The following is a 22638-nucleotide window of genomic DNA, read 5'->3' on the forward strand; positions in this document are numbered from 1 at the left end:
GATAGTAGTAGTTTCTCCTCTCAGGTCTCACAAACCAGTTTGGGTAGATTTACATTACCAAGCATAAATGATGTTCCTGGAGCAGGCCTTAATTAGACAGCTGTTGGTTACCCCTCAGATTAAGGTGCCACTCCTGCACTGTCTGGGGTATCCTGCAGAGCTGGCCGTTGTTGTTGCTCATAGGCGTCACAGCTGTATGGACCTTTAGGTGCTCTTCTTCCCTGACAGATTGCATGGCTCTTTCAGAGGAGTCTTCCAGTTCAGATCCAGCTCAATTCCTCCAAGTTCTGTGTCTGAAATATATTTACCACTTTTCTTCTATGAGATCAACTTTTTAAGCCTTCCACATGTAAGTGAGAACATGTAGTATTTATTTGTCTTTCAAAATCTGGCTTATTTCTTTTAATACAATGTCCTCAGGCTAGTCCTCACTGACAGCTATTATAGAATTCTGTTCTTTCAAATATCTGAGTGCTATTCTACTGTAAGTTTATACTTTTTTTAATATTTTAAAATATTTTTAATATTTTAGTATTTTAATAATGCATCCATCCATTGATATATACCCAGATTGACTTTAAATCCTGAATTTCATGACTGGCACAAAACCCAACAAAGGAGCACTGATGTTTCTTTCCTGTGCTGACTTCATTTCTTTGTATAATCTGTGTAGCAGTGGGATAGTTGGGTCACATTTGAACAAAACTTCATTGCTTCTAGAGTTTGAGGAATCTGAAAGGATCAAAACAAAACCAAAATGGATTCATATAAAGGCAATGTTGTTTTCTCACTGAGAATGGCCCTTATAACCTCATGTATTTGAATGTTTGTTCCTAGTTAGTGAAACTGTTTGGGAAGGATTAGGAGGTGTAGTCTTGTTGGAAGAGGTATGTCACTGGGGGTGGACTTTCAGTTTCAAAAGCTCCAGTCAGGCCCAGTCTCACACTCTCTCTGCCTGCAACTTACAGACGAGATGTGGGTTCTCTGGTATTGCTTCAGGACCATACTTGCCTGTCTGCCGCCATGTTCCTTTGCTATGATGATCATGGACTAGTGCATGAAACTGTAAGCAAGCTCCCATTTAAATACTTTCTTTTATAAGGTACATTGATTATGATGACTCTTCACAGCAATAGAGCAATAACCAAGACAGCCATTAATCCTCTCATTAATCCTCCCCCAAAGGCTCTACTTTGTAATATCATTGTGTTGTAATATCATTAAGTTCTAACACATGAATTTTAGCAGACATCAAATTCAAGTTAGAACAATGAATAGTCGTGGCAACATGATTCATGAATCATGGGATTCTAGGGACTAAAAAGCTTTGAAAGATTTGGAGCAACAACAAACTAACAAAGAAACAAAAAACAACAAACAATCCCATAGTATCTTCACTTGGTATTTCTATAAGATTCCAAGGAGAGATGGCTTCCCAGAAGAAAATGTCAGTCAGCTGCAAGGGCAGATTCCCGTTCTCTTTGCTTCCATGTGCATTGATTTCTTCAGAAGGTACCAAGAATTTTTAGTGTTAAGTGCTTACTAGTTAAAATAGCATTTTAATACTGAAAATATTAACCTTGTCAGCATCCCTAGGCTTCTATAAAGCACAGGTTTTAGTTTGGGTATCTACAATGTGTCACCTGCTGCCTCTTACTCTGTTTTAAGAAGTGAATATTCTTATTCTAACTGATACTTGTATCAAAAGGGACTGGCACATTATGCCAAGTTGTCCATAAAGAAGTCAGGGCCCACTTGATTGGTCTAGACTAGATGATATCCTATAATAGTGTCTCCACTGAGCCATCAGTGTGAAATCACTTAGCTGTATTAAAGTTATAGTACTTCAAAAGAACACAGAATGTGCATTTTTAAGATCTTCAGATGTAAGATAATGTATCACATGTTGGAAGACATTTACTCAATTCAAACATGCTCTTTAAGAGACAGAAATTAATTTCTTTGAAGAATATATTTTAGCGAAAGACAGTTTCAGAAGATTGATTTTACCTAAAGAATAAACAAATAAGCTTATTTTCACCTCTTTTTCCTGATAACAAATATTTATATAGCCAAACATGTGGGCCTTAGAATGAGTCAGAATGGGCCTGGGAGTTTCAAAAATATCTGTATGTTGAAAAGTGAATGTTCTAGGGCAGTGGTTTTCAAACTGTGGCTTCCTGGCCCAGCAGCTGTAGGTATCTTGGGTGTACTCTACAGACAAAATTATTTTTGTTGTTGTTTATGTTTTCCTGGTTCTGAACCTCTCTATGTAGCTGAGGACCTTGAACTTCTGATCCTCCTGCCTCAATCTACTGAATGCTAAAATCAAAGGTGTGCACCACCACATCCAATTTGTGCTGTGCTGTGTAACCAACTTATGACTTCACACCTACCAGGCAAGAACTATACCAACTGAACAGCATCCTAAAATGTGGAAGCCTTGATCTCTACCTCAGACTTGCTGACCCACATGTGGACATGGTGCTCAGCCACTTCTGCTCATGCTATGGGGTGACTCTGATATTCTCCAAACTCAGAGATTTGTGTGGACTGCTGTCCTGCTTTCATTCCTATACCTGTATGAAATATGCTAACAAAAGCAAGTTAAGAGATGACTCAGTTGTCAAGAGTATTGGCTGTTCTTGACAACAACTAAGAGGACTAGAGTTTGGGTCTTAGCACACACATTGATCCTACGCCTCTTGCTTCCGTGGGTACCTGTACTTGTATTCACCCATCCACACACACACACACACACACACACACACACACACACACACACACACGCCTACACACATAGACACAAGAATAAAAATAGATATATTTTTTAAAAAGCAAATTGTCAGGGAAAAGGCTTATTTTATATCATGGTTCAAGCTACAGTCCTGCATTACAGGGGACATCAGAGCTGCAGGAGGTGGTGGCAGCTTGTCACATTGTACCTGCAATGAAGCAGATACCAAAAGATGCATGCCTGTTCATGCTCAACTCTTGAACTCCACTTACATAATCTGGGACCCTCTGTCTAGGGAATGGCTTCACCCACAGTTAAAGTGGACATCCTACATTAGTTAATGCAATCAAGATAACCTCCACAGAAGGGCACAAAGGCCCTTCTCTTGGATGATTCCAGGTTCTGTCATCAACAGTGAACACCAGCCTTCTGAGTTGATGTGTTGGCTGACTGAGGTAAGGAGGACATTGATTTGGAAGGGCAAAATGAGGGTAAAAACTCAATCAGGTTCACCATGTCCTTTGAAGAATCCACTTATGGAACATAGTTTGAAGATTGTCTGTGCCCACGCACGATCATAATTGCTTACTGTTGTAAAACAATAGGATGTGTTTTGTGAGCAAATTTGCATAAAATTTGCACACATCTGCTTCATCTTGTCCATTTTCTTTTTCTCAATGAATTCATTATTTTAAAAATAAATATCTGGCTAACAGCTTACTTTTGAGTGTCTCTTCCTATTCCTTACACTATGTAGATATCTAAAAGTTCTATTTTATCTCATAGTGGAGCAAACATAGATTTATTAAAACAAAGTGAGAGAGAACAGAGAGTAGAAGGGGAGAAAATGGGGGGATATGTGAGCTGTTTTATACATATGCATCATATTGCATTTACTTAGTATGTATGTGTATGTATATGTGTGTGTGCATGTGATCATGCTATGGCAAGTGTTTGTGTGTGTCAGTTGACAACTCCGAGGGAGCTTCTTTTTTCTCTTTACTAGATGAGTCCTGAGAATTGAACTTAGGTCCTCAGGCTTGGTAGTAAGTACCTTTATCTGCTGAATGGTCTTACTGCCCCTTCTGGGTTTTCTTTTTAGATAAACATTTATCAAATAGTTTATTTTTAGGTGGGCCCACACATGATCTGGCAACGAGATTTCTGTGACTATTTTTTTTACCACCCCCCATCAGTATTTCCTGAACATGTGATAAATGAAAGGAATAAATTCCACAGTATCCACAAAATACCTTCCATCATAAGATAAGTAGGTCTCCCTGGGCAGGATTAAAACTAAAACAAAGTCAGGGTTAAAACCAGCAAGCACAACTTCTACCTGATGTCACATGGTATAAACCGTACTTAAAGCAAAAGTCCCCAGAAACACTTAATTATGGTCTTTGCTATAATAGGATCCCTGTGTGTTAATTAGGGACTATTTACAGATATGACAGTATAGCTGGGATCTAGCTTTTGAAACTTCCTGAGTCTTTCAGATTCAGCAAAGTCAGTCTTTGGACCCATGTGACCAATATTTAGCTCCTGCTTTTCTCGGTCAGCATTCTTGACAGAGTTTACTGTTGAGATGACAGACTCAAAAGGATTCCAATGGCCTGTGGCAGAAATGGCATGTGTTCTGTCAGTCATAAAACAGACTAGGGAGAAGAGCTAGTCAGTAATGTGCAGCCACATGGGGGTAAAGAAAGGGGCCCTAGGTCTCAGTAATCTATCCTCCCCAGGGCCCTGTGTCAATACAGAAATTATGGTTTTGGTGTACTGGAGATACATTTTGGAATGTATGATTGACATGTGCAGGACCTATGTCTGTCTCCAGCTCTGCCCAATAAAACTAACAACCACTCTCACAAAACCTTCTGCTCTTACATTTTTTTGTCTTTGTGCATGGCTGCTGGGCATCCTGGAGTCTCCCAAGGTCATTTGTCTGTGCAGAGCAGGTTTAGTGGAGACTAAGGTCTTGATCATAGCAAGTTGAAGCTGTAGTATGTTAATCCACTCTAAACATCTCGGGAGTGAATGTGAGCTTCTCAATACTGCCCCGATGATGTAGATTCATGAATGGAACACACACACACACACACACACACACACACACACACACAGAGCCTTATTTTTAATATGCCCTAGGCAGCTGAACAGATGGGCCACTCCCAATTTTCCATGTTGCTAATGTTTCTCCCCCAATCCATACTCCTGAATTATTGCTTACTAAAATCTAAATTCCATCTTTGCTACCCTAGACTCAAGTGGGGAAGTGTCTCCCCATACCCCCCGCATCCCCCTCCCCCGGGCCGTTCTTCCCTGACTCTTACACGTGGCTGGAGGCTTTCTCTCCTGCAGGATCCTCTTGCTTCCCCATAATGGTGATTCTAAATCCTTCATGCTGTTGTTCCCTTGCCCAGGAAACCTAAAGTCCTCTTCTGTCTCCCTGCCTAGCCACTGGCCGCCAGTAACTTTATTTACCAGTTAGAACCAACTGGGGGCAGGTACCCTCAGCATCATACAGGCAGACATGCATGTTCCTGCATGATTTGGGGAGCTGAATTAACACTAATGGTGTTAGAACCAATCCGCAACAGCAAGTAGACCCAACCCACCTTTCTCGGGGGATTCCTTGAACAATCTATAGCTCATGCAGTTCCCCCCGCCTGCTGCAGGATGTGGAGGGTTTCTTCTCTTTGAAACACGTTTGAAATAAATTTTCCAACCATCCCCTTTTAGCTTGGTTGTAGGCTCCCTTCCTTCCATCTCTAGCTTCCTGTTTAGTTGTGTACAGTAGAGGACAGTTCAGGAGGTTTGTGTACATGGGTTAAAGTAGAACTGGGCCAGGTTGGGTAGTGGTTGAGAAGTTTTCTTAATTAGATGGTTTCCAGAGTGTGTTGGCTAGTTTCATGTTAACTTGATACAAGCTATAGTCATTTGAGAGCAGGAAACCTTAATTGAGAAAACAATTCCTTAAAATCAGGCTCCACGCAAGCCTAGAGGTCATTTTCTTAATTATTTATTGGTGGGGGAGGGATCAGTCCATTGTTGGTGGGGCCACTCCTACTGGTAGTCTTGAGTTCTATAAGAAAGAAAGCTGAGCAAGCCAAGGAGAACAAGCCAGTGAGCAGCATCCCTCTATGGCCTCTGCATCAGCGTCTGCCTCAAAGTTTCTGACATATTTGAGTTCCTTCTCTGACTTCCTTGAATGATGGACTGCTATGTGAAAGTGTAAGCCAAATGAACCCTTTCTTCCCAACTCTTTGGCTGTGGTGTTTCACCATAGCAACAGTCATCCTAACTGAGACCCAGAGTGAAGTCAATTCTTTTTTAGTAAAACAGTCAAAAAAGAAGGGAGAACTGGGTGGTCCATGTCGAACTTACTGACAACTCCAAGCTCCTTAAGCCGGAGAAGGGCACAGCTGGACAGAGAGCCTCAGGTAGGTGGGAGGACGCATCCCTTGGCTTTCAGTTAGATAAGGGAGGGGGCAATGGAATGTTAGAACCCAGGGGCTCAGTTTGATTCTCAGATGGAGGTGTGCATGGAGTCAATGAGATTCTCCACAACCCATGCATGAGCAGTGTATGTCCCCAGTATCTTAACATTTTGTATGGACTTTGGATTGTTGTAGGATGTGTATGAGCATCAGCTGGGGAGTGAGGAGGAGTTGCTGGTTCACAGGAGGGCTTTCTTTTCTGACTGGAGTGTGCTAGGTTTGGCCTTTTCCCTGGCATTGGCTCTCCAGAGTTGGAGCCCCTTTTAGGCAGATTGTCTTCCACTCCTGCTCAGGGACAACCATGTGTCCTTAGATGTGAGGCAGCCAGGGGGATGGGATGAGGACTCATGGAATTAGTGATTCAGGGACCCCTGAGGTCTGCTGGGGGAGGAGCACAGGAAGAACGACCCCCATCCCCTAAGGTGGCCAGGGCTCTTGGTCATTTTGTTGGCAACTTCCTTCTGACAATTTTCTCCTACAAGGACAACAAATAAGAATTCTATAATACTTTGAAATATATTATGATTGAAATCTTAATGTGTCTATTGCTTGGTTTTTCAGGAATTCATTCTGTAAACACTTTCCTAGGGCCATATGTATAAAGCTATAGGTGACCTGTATAAATTAACACACATCTGTTTAGACAGACAGACCTTATTAATTAATACAATATTAATAAATAATATAATTAATCATTAATATAATGAGAGAACATTTCCTTCAGTGCCTTAAGAGAAAGCAGATCAATAAGTGGGAAGATAGTTTTGTGCTTTGAGGTTGTAGATAATGCTCATGGATAATAAGGACTTCTTGCTGTGCCCTCTTGGACTGTTTAAAGCAAATGCCGGTGGTACACAGTGCATCAGCCTGCTCATCACCACTCTGTGGTGTTCCTGGAGTGGGCATAGGTGCTCCCAGAGTGTGCAGAGGTGCTCCTGGAGCAGGAATTAACTCCTGGAACATATTTCCTGACAAAGTGTCTCACAATTTTACAGTCTGGTCTCCAAGCTGAACTTCTTAAGGTCTTTGGAAGCAATTTGGATTTACTTAGGACAGACACACTGAATGCATAAGAAACTCCCATGTGTTCAAGGGATGTCATTCAGAAAGGGACCAAAGTCAGAATCCAGCTCCCCAAAGAAGCAATGCTCAAAATGGCAGGCTCCAAATTCCTCTGCTCATTTAAGACACCCTCCTGTCTCCAAATACTTGGTGAGAGGTTGTTTTACATGTTGGTCCTTGAGTCAAATGAATCCTGGGGATTGATGAGGCAGGGGTGGGGGTGGGATGGGGTGGGGTGGGATGGGAAGGGGGTAGGGGTAGGGTAGGCAGGAGGGGTGGGGGAGGATCTGGTGAAGCTATGTCATTGTTTCCTGATGTTTTCCCATTCTGTACCTCTGCTTTCTTTGCATACAGGTGTGTGCTTCTTAGCTTAGTGCTAATTTGCCATGCTGAGACTAGGGTGTTGTTTGAAGAGAAAAGAGAGAACTGTCTTTGCAAAGAGGAAAGCCTTGGAGGCAGCCTCGGAGGGAGACCCAGTGGCTCAAAGATTAGCCACTAGGTGGCACCACGATCTAAGGACAGCCTAGTTGCATTTTTGGGTGTAGAAAGCTTGCTGGGGGCAACTCATACCAGCACAGTGGGGAGAGACATGGGAACCCCAGAGCCTTTCTGCCATAAGTAAGCTGTGGATGATAAATATATGCATATTTATTCAATTAATGACATAGTTGGCCAACCAGCATTCACATTTCACTAAACACACACACACACACCCTTTAATTGGGCTTGTTATCAATACTTAGGTAAGATGAAAATGTGCTGGTCTACGTCTCTGTTATTCTTTTTATCACTCAGGTCTTTCATGTAACTTTCTTCCAAGCTTTTAAGAGGTGAAACACCTTCGTTCCCACTGACTACTTCTGTTAAAGTCTAGGATGCCATGAAGTGTCACCTCAGAATGTATCAACAAGAGCAGGGGAAGGGGTGTGCTCACAAGGCAGAGAGAACAGACCAGAGGCTCAGTCTCGGGAATGAGAGACATCTAGCTTAAAAACTCAGAGCTTCATGGTGACACAAGTACAAAAGGCAACCAAGTGAGAAAGCAAGAGGTTTTCCCAGTGTGACCGCTCTTAGTTTGGGCTTGAAGAGAATCAGAAGTAGCCTTTGTTAGTCTCTTGGAGCTTTTGTTTATCAGAACCAATGGTTTATGCTCATTTTAACAAATCAGTGTTGAGAATAAAATACAAGATAACTTGTAATTAGAATAAAATACAAGATAACTTATTTTTATTCATAATTTTGTGGTACACAGTTTTACCTGGGGGAATTGTTAACTTTCCTGGGTTGCTCCATGGCCAAATCTGGTGTTCAAATCAATTGGCAAATGGCAATTATGGTTAGACATTGAAAGCTTGGCAGAGGGACTGGAAGGTTCTGCCAGCTTGAAAGCTTGTAGCTACGTATGCAGACAAGGGATGTCCTCCCCTCTCTTAGGGCTTGACTGTAGGCCACCAGTAAAGGATGGTTCCTAAGGCAACACAGGAAACACAACTATTGCCCATAACTTCCTTGAGACTGCCTTGGCAGTGGTGGTAAGTCTTCCAAAGGCACTGTGTATCCCCAGCTCCTTCATGCTAATGCCTTCTTCAGGGCATTCTGAGTGCAGTGACACTGCAGAGGAGATGTGGGGGTGTGCTGCAGAGGAGATGTGGGGGTGTGCTGTAGAGGAGATGTGGGGGTATGGTGCTGATGCTGAGGAGCTGCCAGGTGCCCAGAGCTGACCATGTTTCTGAGGCTGGTGCTCATCTTACCTTCTGTGCAGCTCATCTCCATTCAGACACTGTACCTGTGATTGGAACATGTGTGGGAGACATTTCTTACTGCCCAGTTTGACCTAGCTGTTCTTGTTGTTATGGTTTGTTTTGTTTCCTTTTCTGGCCCATGCTCTAACTCTTGTCTATGTCTTTGGATATTTCTGTCACCTTTCTCTGAATGTCACCTCTCCCACTTACCCACCCATCCAGCCTACCTCAAGCCTAAGTGTCTACCTTCACAGCCTCCTGGGCTGTCACTTTTGTCTTTAAAGCTCTTGTTTCACAGTTTGCTTGTCAGCGTCCCCAGAAAGACTGTAAAAATATGCAATCTGGGGTCAAATTTACAACAAATGTCATCTACAGTTCCCATGCCTGGAATACATCAAGTCACAACATTTATGGTATAATGGAGGATTTCCACATCTTACTGAAGGCAAAGCATCGGCATAGGCGGGACACTGGGACCAAGGACATGTGGACTTCACTGGGTCACAGCCTAACGTGGCCAGGGGAGGAGTGGGCAGAGTCTGGCAGCAGATGAGAAGGAGGCCAGATGTGAGTCCTAACAGTGAAATGTTGTCAGCTCTTCCTGGTAGTGATGGAGCTGTCCCCAACACCCCCTCCATTCTCACCCCCTTCCTCCCTGTTGTAATTACCAGCAGCTGGAGCCACTTAACCCCAGCACAGTGGTCCACTTTGCAGCATGGCTGAGAACACAGCCAGCTCCAGGCACACCAGCCCACAACATTTCTTTTCCACTTTCTGTCCCTTTTATGCCTTAGGATTTGTTTCTCTGAGGGATGGGGAGACAGCATAGGTCAGCTTCTTTCTCAGAGACAGAGGAGTCTATTCCCAGGTGGCTTTCCCCGGGACCCAGCCACACTGAAAGTTAGCCTGAGGAGGAGGAAGGATTGTAGGAGCCAGAGAGTTTGAGGACACAGGAAACCCCACAGAATCCACCAAGGGGCTCACAGAGCCTCCATGGCTCTGACCTAGGTACTTTCTATATGTGTTATGGTTGTATACTTTGGTGTTCTTGTGGGACTCCTAACAGTGGGAGAAGGAGCTGTCTCTGACTTTTTTTGTTGGCTTTTGGGACTCTTTTCCTCCTACTGGGTTGCTTTGTCCAGCCTTCATACAAGGGTATGTGACTAATCTTATTATAACCTGTTATGCCATGTTTGGTTGTTATCCCAGGAAGGCCTGTGCTTTTCTGAAGGGAAACTGAGGAGGAGAGGATCATGGAGAGAGACTGGGAGGAAAAGTGGGAGTGTGGGGAATAGGGAGAAAGTGAGGTCAGGGTGTGATATATAAGAGAAGAATAAAGAAATGAAAGAAAGGAAGGAAGAAAGGAACTAAGGAAGGAAGGAAGGAAGGAGGAAAAGCACAAGCAAGCAAGCAAGCAAGCTTGGTAGTGGTGGCCCACGCCTTTAATCCTAGCACTTAGGAGGCAGAGCCAGGTGAATCTCTGTCTGGGCCTGAGGCTAACCTGGCCTACAGGACCTAGTTCTTGAATTACAGAGCTAGTTCTAGAACAGCTAAAGCTACATACACAAAGAAACCCTATCTTGAAAACCAAAAATATTTCAATTATATAGAAATAAAATGAAAAAGATAAAATAAAATTCATATCTTGGCACACCACCATCCTTTTTGTAGGAAGTTTTTGAAACTTTTTGATCTTTGGAAAAGATCTAAACATCTAGGAGCCCCTTCCACAGCTCTTTGCCTCTCCTGTGTGGGCGGAGTTTCAGGCCTTTCCTTCCTTCTCCCCTTTGCTCAATTTCTACAAACAACTTTTTTGAAAATGTGTGTGTGTGTGTGTGTGTGTGTGTGCATTCATGCACACCCCTGAAGATGTGCATGTAGGGTCAGAGGACAAGCTTTAGTGTCAATCTTTACACTGGACATAGTGCTTGCTTTTGGAGACAGAGACTTGCATGGCCTGGAACCCGTCGGGTAGGTTAGGCTGGCTGCTTATGGCGCCAGGAACCACGAATCTCTGTCTTCCCAGCATAGGAACCACAAACAAAATAACCATTTTTTTATGTGAGTTCTGGGGATCCTGCCCAGGTATCATTCACGCCCACTCCGGCTGGAGCTTCCTCAGCCTCCCTGCATTCTACACCCTGCACCCTCTACCAATATTGTCATGCGTGTGCAGGTGTATGCACATCCGTTTGATACACTCAACCTGAAGCTTGCAGTTTCAACAACACTAGCTAGTGAGCCCTGCCAGCCTCCTACGTTCCTTCCAGGCACAGGGTCACAGATGTGTGCGGCCATGCCTGGCTTTTATGTGGGTGCTGGGGACCCACACTCAGACCTCCACGCTAGCACAGCGAGCATGTTAATTGCTGAGCACTGTCAGCCTTTTGCAGTTACTTGTAAACTGGCCTCTCCATGGGCACTCTGCTGTCTAAATACTTCCTACTCAGCAACTGGGGATTTCTCTTTCCAGGGTCTGCTATGATCATGACTTAGCAGATGTGTGAGGGACTAGGATTGTAAGGATATCTCATCATGAAGTGAAAGTGTCTGAACTTACCCCAAGGACACTGTAAGCGCTGTTATGAAAGAAACTGACTGGAGAAGGGAGACTAGCGTCCTGAAAACTGAGGGAGCTTCTGGAATTGTTAGAGAAGAGCAGTGTGGGCTAGATGATGGCTTTCGGCCCTTTCTCACAGACTCAGGAGAACCTCCAACTCATGAATAACCAGGAAGGGCTCAGACAACTAACGCAGACACAGGTGCTTTGCAGCTTGTTTTCGGCCATGGGACTGTGTGCTGTTTAATTTTTCAGTGCAGATTCATGCTCCTCTTGTTCTGTTTAGACATAATTAATGTGCTCAGAGCCATCAATGAGGAAAGTAGGTTGAAGAATTCCAGCTTCAGTCCCAATGGACTAGTCTGTGATTTGTAAGACCAGTCAAAGCTCACATACACAGATTTACCACTTCAGGAGAAGGATCCCACCCAGTGGGGGTTGGGGGAGGAGAGGCACCTGGGTTGCTCTGCTGCACAGAGGCTGTAGTTCTAGTGATAGGCACAAGGAATGCACATGGAAGGTAGTAGATTTTCCCCAATTAAAAAGTAAAAGACAACTATTTTGTATAGTTTTCATGGTGTATTAATTTTTCAGTTCCACTCATATTTTGAATTCAATTCACTGCTTTTTTTTAAACTTCGCATATAAAGTAACTTCCATTGTCTTTAGGCACATCTTTGATGTTTTCAGTGGTTTCAGTTATTTTGACTTATTTTGCAATTTTTTTTACATTGACTATTTTACATTTAATTATAATTCTCACTTTTAGATAACACTACAATATATTTATACCCTTTTCTTTTTAAATTTCCTTTTCACTCAAAGTATATGTAAATAGTAGGTTTTTCCCATATCCACCTGTTACTTCTCTGGTCCTTAACTCCTGCTATTTCCCTTCCGCTTCACAATGAGGCTTCTACTTAAGTGTTTCTTTCTCTGTCTCTTTGTCTCTGTGTCTCTGTCTGTCTCTGTCTCTTTCTGCGCCAGGGCCCAGACTCAACACAGGATTGCAGTTCTCAACTGGAAGCAGGGATATCTGGAAGGCCCATAATAAATATGCACAGACTACTTTTCGGATATAAGCTGACAGGCAAATTTTCAAGGCTTAAAGTTTCTCTCTCTTCCCTCTCATTCTCTCTCTTCCTTACTTGCTCATTCACTCGCAGCTTGAGGCTGCACACACTCTGCATTCTCCTGTACACTCTGCTTTTCTCCTGTGCACTTTTCTTGAAGTCTCACACTCATACACACCTCTGTGTGTTCATCTTTCACTCTCACACACACTCTTCACACACACCTCACACACACACCTCATGCACTCTCCTTTCACTCACACTCACACTCTCCATACATGCCTCACATTCTCTCTTCACTCACTCTTCACATTCTCTCTTCACTCACTCCTCACACTCTCTCCTCACTCTTCACATGCTCTTCTCATGCTTACTCTCTCACTCTTCATTTGCTCTACATTCACCTTACTTGCTCCTCACTCCCTACTCGTTCACTACTCGCTCTCCGCAGTCGGTCTCTACTTGCTCACTAGGCACTCTCTGCATTCACTCTCTATATACTCTCTCACCTTTTTCTTGCCCCAGTCTTTTGATACTCCAAAAGCAGATAAAAAAGACCTTGTATAATCTGTATAATCTGAATAACCACGTCCCATAAAGAATCAGGAATTACAATCGTTCCCTGAAGTTTCAAGCTTCCCTGTTCCCAGGCCTATAGCCAAAATAATTGCAAACTTATCATTATTTAAACTTTAACTGTAGACTATTATAAACTATTATACTGCAGAGTTCAGAGGTCCAAGGACAGCTACTTGCATTTTTTGGGAAGCTCTAATGATAAGTGACTTGGGCAAAGTTGCCAGACAGTGGCCAAAAAGAATCAAGTTAACCCTCAACTCAACAGTTCCACTAGCTTTCTGCTTCTCACATTGCACACAATGACTCTCCTACAACTCCCAGTGTTTTACTTAGTTTTATTAATATAAGATTTTACATATTCTATTCTTGCTTATCCATGAACCACTTTCAAATGTTGTGCAACCTATTTCATAACTTCAATAAATTTTTTCCTTTCTTGGGGTCCTATGTTGGCTCTATTTCATTTCTAATAACTTCTTCAATCTTTCTTTGCAAGTCAAGCATTAATCTGGAACAACTATTGTGCAGTTATTACATTGTTTTCAAGATGAGAACACACAGCATGCACCTGAGCCACGAGGACTGTGCTGTGCTGTGCAGAAGGAGAAAGAAGTAAGAAAGTCAGATATAATAGAATAATTATGCACACGAAGGCCAATTGAAAAACAGTCACACACAAATGAAATATATACTTCCATTGTCCAGGGCTAAGGTTAGGAGAAATGGGAACAACTGTTTTTTATAAAGAACTGGTGCTGGCTACTGAGATGTCTCCATCCCGGCCTACTGCAGGCAGTCCCTGCCATTGTATGCTGTCCCCAGCATCTCTGTATCTCTCTGTCTCTGTCTCTGTCTCTGTCTCTCTCTCTCTCTCTGTCTGTGTGTGTGTGTGTGCATGCATGTATGCATGTGTATACACATGCAACCCAATGAATTTCATTAGAGTTGCTTACAGGATCGTGGATGACAGCTTGTTCACAGGAATATGAGTAACTACCAAATGACTACACCAGTGAAGAAAATTTTTTTTCCTACCTGACAAGCTGTTGTCTAGCTATAAATCCTCAGGGAGGGGCAGGGCCCCATGAGCACTCATGCCTTCCATCACAAGATGTTGCCAGGCTCAACCATGCGGGGTAATTACAGCTTTTGAATCTAAGAGTGCAGCAGTCATGTCATGTCCGAAGTCAGGGTTCCCCACCTTTCCTCACCTTCTTCTTGCACTTAAGTTTTTTCTACCCGTTCTTCTGCTGTATTCTCTGAGCCTTGGAAGGTGGTGATACCGATGGTCTACTTATGACTGAGCATTCACTAGTCATATATCCTGAATGCTTTGATCACATATGAGCCTCTGGAGTCACAGCTGAGCACTGCCAAAAGAATTTTTCTGACCACAACTGGTAGCAACCTTATTCTATGGGCTTCAGCATAGTTGTTTAAATGTAGTTAGATAGTTCCATCATGTACATGTAGAAAACCAGCTGCAATGGGACCCCCAGTCTGGCCTATATACCAGTGGGCTCATCTTGCCTCGATGATTAGTAGTGTTGCATAGGAACCCAGAGATGAATAAAATTGTTCTCAACACAGCCTGCATAGTACCTTCTGGAAACTATCTACATTAGTCAGAAGATGACAAGGTCTAACTCTTTTTATTTTTATTTTTATTTTTTTAAAGATTTATTTTATTTTTGTGTATGAGTACACTGTAGCTGTACAGATGGCCGTGAGCTATCATGTGTGTGGCTGCTGGGAATTGAACTCAGGACCTCTGCCAGCCCACTCTCTCTGGCCCTGCTCGCTCTAATTCATTGTAATTCACTGTAGCTGTCTTCAGACGCATCAGAAGAGGGCGTCAGATCTCATTACGGGTGGTTGTGAGCCACCCTGTGGTTGCTGGGATCTGAACTCAGCAGTCAGTGCTCTTACCTGCTGAGCCATCTTGCCAGCCCCAAGGTCTAACTCTTTTATGCAGTGACAATTGGATGTATTATTTCTGAAGCCTCAGCAGCTTCAGAACCAAGCACCAGTGGTGAGATAGCCTGCTCCTGGCACCGTGATTTTCATTTAATAATCTTTTAGCTTTTCCCACTCATTCATGGAATCTCTGTTCAAATGCTTTTTAAAAAATATATATTTCGATTAGCTTATCAAGCATCAGATTGCCTACGGCTCTCCCCTAAGTTGTTACTTGGTCGACCCTCTCCCAACCCTCTTTTCTTTCTTATCTCCTTGCCTTCCTTCATGCTTAAACCTTTCCATTCCCAGTTCTCCTCTTCCTGGCTCCATAGCATATGTGTTATTCCCCCCCATCACTTAATGACTTTTATCCCTGTCATCCTCCCTGCTGCCATCAGGAATTGATGGCTGATATTGGCCCATGAGGGCAAAGGGAACAGGAAGTTTGGAAGCCCCATGAGTACATATGGTAAAGAAGACATACCAGGACCAACTGCAGGGAGACAGATCAACTTTACTTGGGGTGAGTCAAGGCTTATGTAATTTTAGAGGATGAGGGGTAGAAACATCCAGGATGGGCAAAGGTAATTGGCTGAATGCTTAGGGTACCAAAGACCTCATTACCATGGGGAAACATTTCAGGAATCTCAGGACTTAGCTGAACAGGTTCTTAGCAGGAGAAAGGAAGTTGAACCTGTAATCTAACTAAGGCTATGTAACATTCTGCAGGTAGAGGTGTGGGGGTTTTTGAACTACCCAGACAAGGTCAGAGAAGGAGAAGCCCTGCCAATAAAGGGAGTCCTCCCTATAGCAGTGAGCTCCAGAATCCAGACAGTGGTAGACTTCAACCTTAATTAGCAGGGTAACATGTCCCCACCACTTCCCCCTTTCCATTTTCCTGAGCTTTACATAACTCACTTCACATAAATGTACATATTTAAAACTTAGAACTTAGTATCCACATATGAGAGAAAACACATGGTGTTTGACTTTTAGATCCTGGGTTACTTCACTTAATATAACAGTTTCCAATTCTACCCATTTTCTTGCAAGTTTTATTTATTTATTTTTTTTGGCTGACTACAATTCCACTGGGCTCATGTACCATACTTTGTTTATCCACTTCTTGTCTGATGGGCACTGGGGTTGGTTCCATTTCTTTGCTGTCATGAATAGAGCTGCACTCTATGGATGGATGTGTATGCTGGTTAGCTTTTGACAACTTGACACAAACTAGAGTCACCTTAGAAAGAAGGACCCTCAGTTGAGGCTTGCTTCCATCAGATTGGCCTGTGGGGCATCTTCTTGATCATTAATAGATGTGGGAGTGCTCATCCCACACACTGCGTGGTGACAGCCAAATGATCCTGGGCAGTGTGAGAGAGCAGGCTGCCCATGCCATGTTGTTATTGTTGGGAGCAAGCCAGTAAGCAGTACTCTCTGCTTTAGTTCCTGCCTCAGGATTCCTGGCTTGGCTGCCCTTCATGATGGAAATTGTAACCTATAAGCTAAATCAACCCTTTCCTCCCCAAGCTTCTTTTGGCCAGTGTTTTATCATAGCAACAGAGAAGCAAACCAGGACTACGTGCCAGTATTTCTGTTGTTGGTTATAGAGTTCTTTAGGCACATGCCCAGGAGTCTGTCAGCTGGGTCATGCAGTGGCTCCATCTTGTTTTGTTTTTTTACTAACAAAGTGCTGTCAACAATGACTGTGGCCGTGTTCATTCCTACCAACCGTGCGTAAGGCTTCCCTTTCTGTCACATCCAAACTATCATCCGTTGTCACTTGTTTTCTTTACAAAAGCCATTGCTGGTTTGAGTTGGAATCTCAGGGTCATTTCCTTTCATTTTTCTAATAACAGAGGATGCTGTGCACTTAAAAAAAAAATCATCTGCGGTTTTTGTTTTCCAAACTCCATTTGGCTCCTTAGTCTGTTTTGTTGTTGTTGTTATTGTTGTTGTTGTTTGCTTTGTTTGTTTGTTTTGTTATTGTTATTTTAGGTTAGGTTGTTTCTTTGCTGTTTTTATTTTATTTTATTTTATTTCTTTTTTAAATTTTTTTCTTTTATTTATTTTTTTATTAGATATTTTCTTTATTTACATGCAAATTTCTCCCTTCCCAGTTTCCCCTCTAAAAAACAAACAAACAAACAAAAACAAACCCCTGTTGCCTCCCCCCTCCCCATGCCTGCCACCCCGCCCTCTCCCACTTCTTGGCCCTGGCATTCCCCTACAGTGGGGCACAGAACCTTCACAGGGCCGAGGTCCTCTCCTCCTATTGATGATCATGTTTTGTTTTTTTGAGTTCTAGATATTACTACTCCTCTATTAGATATCTAGTTGGCAAAGGTTTTCCCATCTTCCCATTCTACAGGCTGCCTCTTCACTTGATGAACTGCACACACAGCTCAGGAGCTTTGCAAGTCTTTGATGTCCCTTTATGCATTCTTAGCCCTGTTTCCCGAGCATCTACAGTCCTGTTCAGGACGTCTATGTACATCTGCATGGGCTTTGTCTTCATTTTCCTCTAGCACTTTTCAGATTCCCTTTGAGGTATTGGATCCATTTGAATGGATTTTTTTTTAAAGATTTATTTATTTTATGTGTAAGTTGCTCTCTTTGGACATACCAGAAGAGGACATCAGATCCCATTACAGATGGTTGGTTGTGAGTCACCATGTGGTTGCTGGGAATTGAACTCAGGACCTCTGGAAGAGCAGTCAGTGCTCTTAACTGCTGAGCCATCTCTCCAGCCATGAATGGATCCATTTTTAATGCGAGGTAAGAGGTGAGATCTAGTTTCAGTCTTCTACAGGCAGCTGCCCAGTTTCTCCAGCGCCATTTATTGAAGATGTCATTTTCTCCAGAGTGTGTTTGTGACTTCACTGTAACCATCAGGCGCCTGTCACTGTGAGGACTTACTCCTGGGCCCTCTGTCTATTTCATCAGCATGCTATCTGTTCCTGTGCCAGTGCTACTGAATTTTTGTCACTAGGACTCTGTACAATTTGAGATCATGTATTAGGATGCTTCCAGCTTTGCTCTTTCTTCTAAGGATTGCGTTGGATGGTTGCAGGGCTTGTTCTTCTATATGGATTCATGGTTCTCTGTGATGGTCATTGGGATTTTGATGGCTATTGCCTTGAATCTGTAGGCTGATTTTGTGGTGCATCCATTCCTACCATGTTAGCTCCCTCAAACCATAAGTACAGGTGTCTTTTTATCTTCCAGGTTCTTTCTTTGGTGTCTTAAAGCTTTCACCTTCTTGGCTAGGTTTATTACTAGGTCTCCCCATTTAAAATTTAATTCTTTTAGAGTTTTATATAATGTGTGTTCACCATTTTCACCCCTAACGCCTTCCAGACCTATCCTACCTCCCTACTCCCCCATTTTATGTCACCTCTCATGTTTTTAGTAACCAACTGAGTACACTTTATATTATCTGTATACTTCCATGTGCGGAACTGATCACAGCTTGTTTATTCCTCCCCCATATAAGCCACACAGTTACCATAGCTCTTCAATTAGGGGTGGGAGCCCTTCACACTCGATGCTAGAACACTGGTTGCCTTGATCTTGTGTTGATAACCATGGCTGCTGTGAGTTCCTGGGTGTAGTAGTCCTTCTATATCTAGAAGACCTGCACTGCTCTGGGTTTCTCTGATCTCTGGGCCTTACAATCTTTGTGCCCCCTCTTTCTTGATGGTCTCTGGGAGTTGGTGTGGTGGTGTGCTACAGATGTCCCATTTGTGGCTGATCAAGTTCCATTTGTGACTGGTCACTCCACCGACACTCTCTGCACTTTGACCAGATGTGAGTTTCTCTGTTAACTACCCTTCACTGAATAAAGATGCAGGCTGAGAACTGTACTAATTTATGGATATAGAGCAATGGTTTTCAAATGCAGGTTGGGACTCCTGGAGGATTGACTGACCCTTTCTTTCACAAGGCTCACCTAAGACTATCAGAAAACACCAATATTTATATTATGATTTGTTACAGTAGCAGCATTACAGTTATTAAGTAGCAACAAAAATAATTTTATGGTTGGGAGTCCCTACAACGTGAGAAACTGTATTAAAGGGTCGCAGCATTAGGAAAGTTGAGAGCCACTGATGCAAGTGTTATGAATTTAGAGGGCATTTTAATATAATGTCTATTTAATAGAATAATGGTAGTAGGTTCCTTCATGGGGCCTGTGACCTCTCCAACCATTTTGGAGGGGCAGATTTACATTAATATGAGGACGGGAAGAGAGAGAGAGTGTAATGCAATGTATCTTTTGGTGACACTAAAGGAGCTGATGGCAGGTGATTGGGAGATAGGAACACAGGAATAAGCAGGAAGGTAAAGAGTCTGGAATGTGTTTGGACTCATGTGGACCCTGATTGCTGGGGATCAATGGCTTGTGCTTATAGACTTCCTTGCATTTATCAAATAATTTTAAGGTTTTAGGGGTATTTTAAAAATTTGTGTGTCACACACCAAAATTCAGCCCATGATTGGGAGAGAAGTTAATCACAATGGGAGAGTTCAGAGGGAAACTTGTAGTCAGTGTTTTAAAAGAGTTAAAGGGTCACAAATAAAAATACATGAAAATCAGGAAGGTAGAAGTTGTAAGTAGTTCAAAATGAGTACAAATGAGAAGTTCTTGTTTAAGTTTGATTCATTTCTGGCCAAACTGTGTCATTTTATACGCACCACAGTATAAAGTCAGCCTCCAAACTGGAGGGATGCTGAGGCCTGATTTTCCCATCATTTGTCAACAAGGAGCCTTGTGCTTCCACTCCTGTGGTTATTGGAAGGTGAAAGGTGAGAGAAGCTTTCCTGCTGGTTTATCAGCTGGTTGTCAGTGCTGGGGATCACAGTAGCTGTGGCACTTGAATCTGTGGGCTCAGAAAGGATTTATTCTTTTGCACAAAGAAAGAGTGCAGTGGTGGTGGTCAAGATAAAAAGAAATGAGATTTAGAAAAAAGTGGATTTCTGGGTCCATAAAAATAGCTTTTTATTCAAGGAGACTTTAATGGGAAACAGCATTGTTTCACATAAAGGGGTGGATTAACGCTGAGCCCTGAAAGGCAGTTAGATTTACAGTTTACAAATGTACACTCTCTATGACATCACTACAGAGTTAAAAAATGGAGCCTGAAGATGGGTATAAGGTTATTTGTTAATGTTGTCAAAGCACTTTTATTTTACATTACAAATACATTATAAAGATTTAAGTTTAAATAGTATACCTGGAAGGACTCCTATTTTTTGCCTGAACGATAGAGACAAGATTGACCACATACACCAAGAAGCTAGAAGTGCTGTCTTCTTGGTGATTTCAGTCAAGAAAACATCTCATCATTTGATTAGAACTTTTAGAACTGACAGTAGGAGACAAGCTTTTGGAAGAGACAGGATCTTGATTTGTGCTGGAAAAGTTACAGTGAACTAACTAACTTGTACAGAGCCAGTTCTCCTCTAGGAGTTCATGAACTTAGAGAAAATGCCTTCAGAAATACATAGATCTTCTATTTATTTTTATTTCATAAGGCCATGGAAACCAATTTTTTTATAGCTCTGACTTAATGAATGAACAACACATTCATTTTACAGATATGAAAAGTAAAGCTGAGAGATGTTAGTTGGCCTGTCCAGGACCTTAGAACTACTTTACAGCTAAGTTGAAACAAAGTACCTGATGCCAGTTACATTTTCTGGAGCTTCCTGAAACACTCTAGGCACACAGAGAAAAAGCCCAGGGGTGGGGGTGGGAGTGGGTAGGGATGAGAGGTGTGTTGGGGGGTATTGCTGGAGCCTCTCTGCTTGCAAAATTTAATGTTCATAGTCATTGTTGGGTAGTGCAGAGCCTGCTATCTGCGCGTGGAAGCTGATGGCAAGGAGTTGGATTTGTAGAGCAGACAGGAAGAAGAGGGACTCAAGTTAGAAGCTTGAGTTTGCTTTGGCCTTCTTTGGCTGTGGGCTTTTGATAGGCTAGCTTCTCAGCTCTTCTGTTTTTTTGGTGAACACTCGCTCTTCTGTGTCAATGTGATGGGCATTTCTTGGCCACCCAACATTTATTTCTGCTTTTTTTTTTTTGTGGCAGCAGGTTAATAGTTAGGGATTTACTTCTTTACTGTGTGAAACTATCACCAAGATGATTGACCTTTAACTGGCTGAAGGGTGGACATCTTACTCAAGATGTGTGTTTGAGCTTTTATTTCCAAGAGGATAACAGAAAGGTGAAAACAATGCTTTTTCATTCTGGTTCCTGTTGGTGGTTGTTCCCTGGGGTCACATCCATCAGTTCCCCTCAGCCTTCGTTCTCATTTCTACCCAGATGAGCAGAGACACCTTACAGTGGGGTCATGTCTAAGAAAGCAACTGAAGATAACAGATATAAATGCTTTCCACATACCTATTGCAGCACACCTCTTAACTTGGTAACGTAGCTCACAGTAGCAGAATTGCTGTTGAATCTTGTCTTAGCTTCTTTTCTTTTGCTGGAAGAGACACCATGACCAAGATGACTTAGGAAAGAAAGCATTTGATTGGGGGCTTGCTTGCAGTTTCACAGGGTGAGTGCATGATCATCCATGGTGTGGAGTAGGTGATAGGGAACATGGCAGAAGCCTGGCAGACACTGTAATGAAGCAGTGGCTAACAGCTTACATCTTGGTCCATAGGCTGGAGGCAGAGGCCAGTCGGGGAAACTGAGGCCAGTCGGGGAAACTGAGGCCAGTTGGGGAAACTGGGCCTGGTATGGTCTTTTTACATCTCATGACACACCTCCTCCAACAAGGCCACACCTTCTGATCCTTTCCAAAACAATTTAATCAATTAGGGACTCACTTAAATGTGTGAACCTATGGGGGCCATTCTCATTCAAAAACTCCACAAATCTCATGACTGAAAGAACTATACTAGGATTAGCTAGCCCCTGAAATACCCAAAACTCAAGGTCTTTTTTTCCCCACTTCCATACCAAAAAAAAAAAAAAAAAGTAGAAAAACTGCTGTACTCAGATTTGTGTCTAGCCCATTTATCATCAGAGAGGCTTCTGATGGGAGCAGATACAGAGACACACAGCCAAACATGAGGCAGAGCTTGGGGAGTCCTGCCAATGAGGGAGGAAGGATTGTAAGAGCCAGAGGGGTCAAGGACACTACTAGAAAATCCCTAGAATCAACCAACCTGGCCTCATAGGGGCTCACAAATACTGAACCAACAACCAAGGAGCCTGCCCAGGACTAACCTAGGCCTTGTGCATATATATTCCACCTGTGTAGCTTTGTCTTCTTGTGGTCCTCCTAACAATGGGAACAGAGACCGACTCTGACTCTTTTGCCTCCCTTAGGGACCCTTTCCTTGTACTGAGTTGCTTCAGCCAGCTTCAGTATGATGGGAGGTATCTAGTCTTACTACTACTTGATATGCC

General features: G+C 42.8%; 1 long non-coding RNA gene across 1 annotated transcript; it reads right to left on the reverse strand.

Annotated features, from left to right (window-relative positions):
* Positions 1-555: 555 nt before the first annotated feature.
* Positions 556-6226, reverse strand: LOC116094789. The gene is made up of 2 exons (XR_004120315.1): positions 6125-6226; positions 556-732 (listed from the first exon to the last, which is right to left on the reverse strand). It is a non-coding gene; the product is annotated as an uncharacterized LOC116094789 (long non-coding RNA).
* Positions 6227-22638: the final 16412 nt, after the last annotated feature.

This window comes from Mastomys coucha, unplaced genomic scaffold (assembly GCF_008632895.1).
Source record: "Mastomys coucha isolate ucsf_1 unplaced genomic scaffold, UCSF_Mcou_1 pScaffold17, whole genome shotgun sequence".
In the NCBI taxonomy this organism is placed as follows: Eukaryota; Metazoa; Chordata; class Mammalia; order Rodentia; family Muridae; genus Mastomys; species Mastomys coucha.